Genomic DNA, 6,195 nt, shown 5'->3' with positions numbered 1-6,195 from the left:
TGCTGCAGGAGACGATTCTCCCGCACGCCGGGAGCTCCCGCCCCGGAGCCTTTTATGCTAATGAATCCGGGAGGACTCGGCCGACTGCGCGTCGGGAGGCGAGCGGCGCAAATGCAAACTTTGTACCTGGTCCCCTGCCGGCCTCTGCGCAGGGCCGCCAGGTCGGGGGCGCTGTCCGCCCAGTGTCTCTGCTGAGCGTCCTCCCGGCAAGGCGGGGGGCGGAGGGGCTTGATGGAAGCCACCCGCTCAGGCTACAGCAGGAAGCTCCAGAGCTTGCACAGAGACAGCCTTGGCTTGCTGGGGCGCACACAGCCTGCGTGGAGCGGAGTGGAGTCGCTAGTTCTGCCGGCTGGAGGTGCCAGGCTGGAGGGGGCCAGAGTGACCACATGCCAGCTCGGAGCCCCAGCCCAGCTGCTGACCACCCCTGTAGGTGTGGCCCACCCAGAGACTCCCCACTCTGAGATGGGAATAGGGCGCTCAGGGCTTCCAACACAGGCGTGGGGATGGGAGATACTTCCTGCCAATAAGATCCACAGTGGGGGTGGGGGGTGGGGGTCAATACCAGTGGAAGCGTGTATTGTGCAAAGTTATATCTGCACCCCACGAAGAGAGACCGAAGGAAAAGAAATCGTTAAAATAATTATAGAGAGATATAATACATATAAATATATATGCTTCAAAAGGGGTGTATGAGAAGATCCTGAGCTTTTTCCACAAGATTTTAGAAGCCACGTCGGTAGTCTCACAGGACATGCCCCGCAGATGTAGGCCGGGGCTGATGACTTCAACATACCAAAGGCAAAGTTAAATATTTGTTCTAGATACTCCTTGTTTTATTTTTTTTTTCTGCTTGCATAATTGCCCCACATTTCAAAGAAGCCTTTTAAAACATGTAAGTCCAAAGGGAAGGGGCAGGGGAGAACCTTTTGTTTGGGCTCATGAAGTGTTTAAGGACACATGTGGGGTACATGTCACCGCTTGAGCACAGGTGTGGCTCACCCTGGAAGTATCTTTGACACGTGGAAGGAGCCCCAGGGGCAGGCGCCGTGTGCGCCACTTGGAGTTGGTAACGGCAGGGTCAGCAGTTCTAAACCACCAGCCATTGACGGTGAGGAAGACGTGGCTTTCTGCTCTGTCTTATAAGTGCAGCCAGAATGCTCTTTAGAAGCAAGGATGGAGAGACTGCATCTCCCATTATAAAGGTTCTCAACTCTGTCTTCCAAGTGCAGCCAGGTGCTCTTTAGAAGCAAGGATGGAGAGACTGTGTCTCCCATTATAAAGGTTCTCAACTCTGTCTTCCAAGTGCAGCCAGGTGCTCTTTCATTGTTGTTAGCTGCCGTGGAGTCCACCCAAGCCCAGCAGCCGTACATCCAGCAGAAGGAGACACGGCTGGCCTTGCTGGGGAAGTTGGATAGCATGGGGCAGAACAAGGCCAGGGGCTGAAGGCAGAAGAGCTCTCCAAGGATTCAGAAGCAAGTTCAAGTTGAAGCTGAGGAAAATGAGAATGAGTCCATGAGAGACCCTGAAAACTATGCCCCCGAGTTTAGAGACCATGTCAAGGATTGATTCGAGGCATTGGATGCTAACAATCAAAGGTGGGGTGAGTGTCGGGATGACACAGAGGATGTTGTACATGAAAAAAAGCAAAAGAAGACGCAAAAGAAAGAAAAGTCCAAGGTGGATATCAGAAGAGACCGAGACATGTTGGATGCAGTGTGCCGCAGTGCCAAGGAAGGGTGGGGTGAAAGAACCCAACAGAAGACTTTAAAGTGTGGCTAAAGGAAGACCGAGCCTTACTGCAAACTGTGGGAAGACCCGAGGTGAGAAGACCAAAGAGGAAGAACACGCCCAGCATCTCTCAAGGTGAGAGAAGTGAAGGGAAAACTCAAGCCTTGCGTGGCAGTATTGAAGGATCCTATGGGCACGATGGAGCCCTGGTGGCATGATGGATTGGTGGCATGCATGCTGAGCTGCTGGCTGCAAGATCAGCAGTTCTAACCCACCCATGGCACCCAGGGGAGAATGATGAGGCTTTCTGCACCTTCAAAGATCTACAGGCCCAACCACCTACAGGGGCCATTCTACTCTGTCTTATCAGGTCACTGTGAGTCAGAATCTACCTGATGGTGGTGAGTTTGGTTTTTGTGTTGTTGTTGTTGTTGTTGTTGTTGTTGTCATTGTTTTCTGTGTCTGGGCCTGATGTTGAAGGGCACAAGTCACATCAAAAGCTGGAAGGAGCACTCAGAACGACTGGGCACAAAAAGGAAAAGCCCGGCATTCAACCATTTCTTCAGACATTCCATGAGCAAGAACCGATGTCGTTGGAGAAGTGCAAGCTGCACTGAAGGCGTCGTTGAAAACCTCCAGGAACTGACCATCACAACGGAAATGTTTCAGCAAATGGAGGCAAGCCTGTCGGCACTCACTTGTCTACACCGGGAAATCTGGAAGATGGCTACATGGCCAACCCACTGGGAGAGATCTGTGTTTGTGTCCGTTCAAAAGAAAGGTGATCCAACAGAATGCAGAAAATATCAAACAAAATCAACCACAGCACACACAGCAACATTTTTGCGGCAGGTCACTCAAAAACAGGTGCAGCCATCAACAGGGGCCGTCCAGAAAGTCAAGACCCATTCCGAGGAGGACGTGAATGAGGAATACCGTCACTGCTGTCTGAGAATCCCAGGAAGGGATTGTGGTTTGGGAGAGTTGACTACATGGATGATCACTGACTCTGGATAATGTTTAGAAGAACTGGGGGCCCAAAATATGTCGTGATGCTCATGTAGAACGTGGGCACAGACCAAGAGGAAATCTCCCGAAGAGAACAGGGGTTGCCTCCTGCCTTAAAGCCAGGACCTGTGTGCATTGGGGTTGTGACCTTGCATGGTGCTTATTGACTCTGAACACTGAGCAAACCTTCGAAGAAACTGGACTGTGAAGGACGGGTCACAGGCACCCGCAGAAGACTCCCTCTGCAGCTGCTCTCTGCAGAGGACCCAGCCTCGCTGCTGGAAGTGGAGAGGATGCGGAGAACTTGCTGAATACAGTCTGCAGTGCGGATGGCAGCTCAACATAAAAATGAGAAAAATGTGTCTCGTGCCTTGCGTTGGGCTGGAGTTGACTAGAGAGACAAATCCAGAGACACACATCTATGTATAAGAAGGAGCTTTATGTCAACAGGTAATGAAACTATCAAGAAAACATCCCAGCCCAGGCCAACTCAAGTCCGTCAGTCCGATACTAGCCCATGAGTCCCTTTTCAGACTCACGCAGCCATGGGCACTGACACAGAACGCAGGAAGGTCACAGGCCGGTGGGTGCAGAGTCGTGTGGATCCAGGGCCAGTGGAAACATGGCGGGGGTCACAGCAGTCTCAGGGTCCCAGGCAGGCAGGAAGGTGAAGGGGAGGCGTGTCACATCCCAAGAAGGCATCATCGGGCTGTGTGACCTGATTGACAGGTTGGATTCCACCCCACCCCCCTTTGATGCATCTTTCATACATTCATCGAACCCCCACACAGCTGGACCGATCAACATCATCATGATAAACAGAGAAAGGACCAAAGCCGCCTGACTTTCCTGTTACCTGCATCCAAAATCGATGCTCATGGAAGCAGCCGTCAGGAGATGAGAGGACCCGCTATGCCGCACAAGACGTCCTTCAGGTGTTCCAAAGCAAAGCCGCCCTGAGGACAGAGCCACCCCTAGCTCAGGCCACGGTGCTTCCTGCTGCCTCCCGTGTGTGACATGACGAAGGATGGACAGCGAAGAAGGGATGCCCTTGACTGAGGGTGTTGATGTAGCACGTGACGTCCACTGTGAATATCCCAGGGACTGCTGTGCTGGACCAACAAACCGGCCTGTCGTGGAAGGACAGGCAGCACGTGCCTCTGACCTGGGACTTCCTGCAACTCCTCAGGACAACAGCTGGACCAAGTAAAGGGTCCGTGACGAAGAGGACGATGCTCGGCGGGATGGATGGACACGGTGGCTGCGACCATGGGCTCAAACAGAGGAAGGGTGGCAAGGATGAAGGGGCCGGCGGTGCTCCATTGCGTTGCCCATATGCCCTTCTAGCTTCCACTTCCCTGGGCAGGGTGGTCGAGGCAGGTGCCAGGGAGCCCCTCAGACTGGAAGAGCAGGAGTCTGCGGGAGGGCAAGGGAGAGGCCTTGGGGCCTGGATAGAGCCCTGGGAGGCTGGTTTCCAGAACATTCTGATGCACTGCAGGCCAAGAGTAGAAGGTCCCAGGTGTGGCTTGCAGGTGGGGGAGGGTTCGGAGACTATCGATCTCCTCGTTGCCCCTTATCTGGGTCCCGGGTAGAGCGTGTGACGTAAACTAAAGAGAGGCACTGACCCGACAAACCCAGCTCTCGGCCAACTGCCAAGACACCTCCCCACCCCAACCCTGCCCCACTCCACCAGAACGACACCCCCGAAGGAGGCTCCCCTGTTTCCAGAATCACTGACAGCCTCAGAGGCAGCCGGCCAGGATTCTGCTGTAAACACACTTCATTGGTCCCCACAGAGGGCTCCAGCCACCATGCCGTTCTGTTTAGTTCAGCACACACAGCCCTGGAGACCCAGGCCTCCTGCAGCCTGTCCACCGTGGGGACCCCCTGGGCTGCCCCTGCCTGCCTCCCGCCCCCCATCTGTCTGCAACTCCAGCAGCCGAGCTCTGGGCGGGCCCCACACGTTGGCATTTCAGGACAAGCTCCGGCTTCTGCCCCAGTTCCTTTGTGTCTGCTCCAAGCTATCCAGTTCAGCCTGGGAGTCCAGCAAGCACCGTCCTTCACGTGGTTTTATAAAACCGGGGTGTGGGGGGGCTGGCGCGCAGGGCGAAGCGGGAAAGGCCCAGGACCAGAAAGCATCTCAATAGCCCTGCAAAGTTCCCCGAGGGGCTGATAAGGAGTCTCCAAGTGAGGGGACCCCTCTGTGCCCCCACGGCCAGCCCATCTCCATGGCGGGGCTACGGGGGAGGGGACCTTAAAGGACCGCCCAGTCTGTGCTGACTCCTGTCCCTCAGCACCTTGCAACCTCCCTTTAGGAGACGGAGAGTCCTTTTTGCTTCCGGGGTGCTAGCCACCCCACTGCTCCTGGGCTCCCCTGAAACCATGTTCCTTCACATGACACCCCATAACTTCACAATGGCCTCTCTCTCTGTCACAGAGGTCTGATGCTGCCAGCACCCCCTGCTCCAAGGGGTCACGCTGAGTCCCTGACTCCCTTGAAGGTTGTCAGGAGAGAGGTGGGAGAGAGAAGGAATTTTCTATCTGATCCTCTTTTTTCCCTCTCACTGCGAAGTCTGGAGCAGGCAGGGGTCGGTCACCAGGTCTGGACCCAGAATTCTCCAGAGTCGACTCGCTCCCAGACACAGAGCACGAGGGCATCCTGACCACTCAGGGGCGCGAGACTCGGTCCAGGGAAACAAGCTGAGGCTGCTGTGGCTTCTGTGCACGGGACGGGCCTCCCTGCAGAGTGGGGGTCTCCCTCTGCATTTCTGAGGCTGCCCCTGTGGAAGCAACCTGAGACACAGCCCAGGGGCACTGAGGCCCCTGGGGGATGTCACTGCCCGAGGACGTGTGGTCAGAACCAGGGAAAGGCAGGGCACCCAGCAGCACGTCTGCCCTTCACCTTCCCACTGGCAGCTTGGCCATCTTTTCAACTTGCTTGCTCTTTAGCAAGCATCCCCTGAAACCCTCACACTAACAGGATACCCCATAACTCTAAGACAGCCCCTTGCCCCATAGGTGAACCCCATGCTGCTAGCATCCCCCACAGTCTGAGGGGTCACCCAGAGTCCCCTTGGAGCTGCGTGACGATGCCTGCCCCTCTCTGCTGGTTTCCTCTGGATTTCCTCAGGATGTAATAGGAAAGTCTTCCTGGGACTTTGTCTGAATGTCAGAGTCAGGTCTCCTGTGCAGGGGCGTGGAGGGGGAGGCTGGGAAAAGGAAGAAGGAGAGTCAGCGATGAGGTTTTCTTAGTGGGCAAGGCCGCGGTGGGGACTGAGGGCCACAGGGCCAGCATTTGGAGGCTTTTCTAGGGCTGTCCTGAGTCCCCATCGGCTCCATGGCCAGGAGCTTGGCTTCCTAGAGCAGGAATGCCAAAAGGGGGTGGTTTTGATGAACAGAAATAAATGCTCTTTCAGGAGGAAGGCTGGAAGGCAGAAATCAGGGTGTCATTCCCAGGGG

This window comes from Echinops telfairi, unplaced genomic scaffold (genome assembly GCF_000313985.2).
Source record: "Echinops telfairi isolate 266 unplaced genomic scaffold, ASM31398v2 ScPeMD7_7417;HRSCAF=8455, whole genome shotgun sequence".
Classification (NCBI taxonomy): Eukaryota; Metazoa; Chordata; class Mammalia; order Afrosoricida; family Tenrecidae; genus Echinops; species Echinops telfairi.
This window is presented reverse-complemented; position numbering follows the sequence as displayed.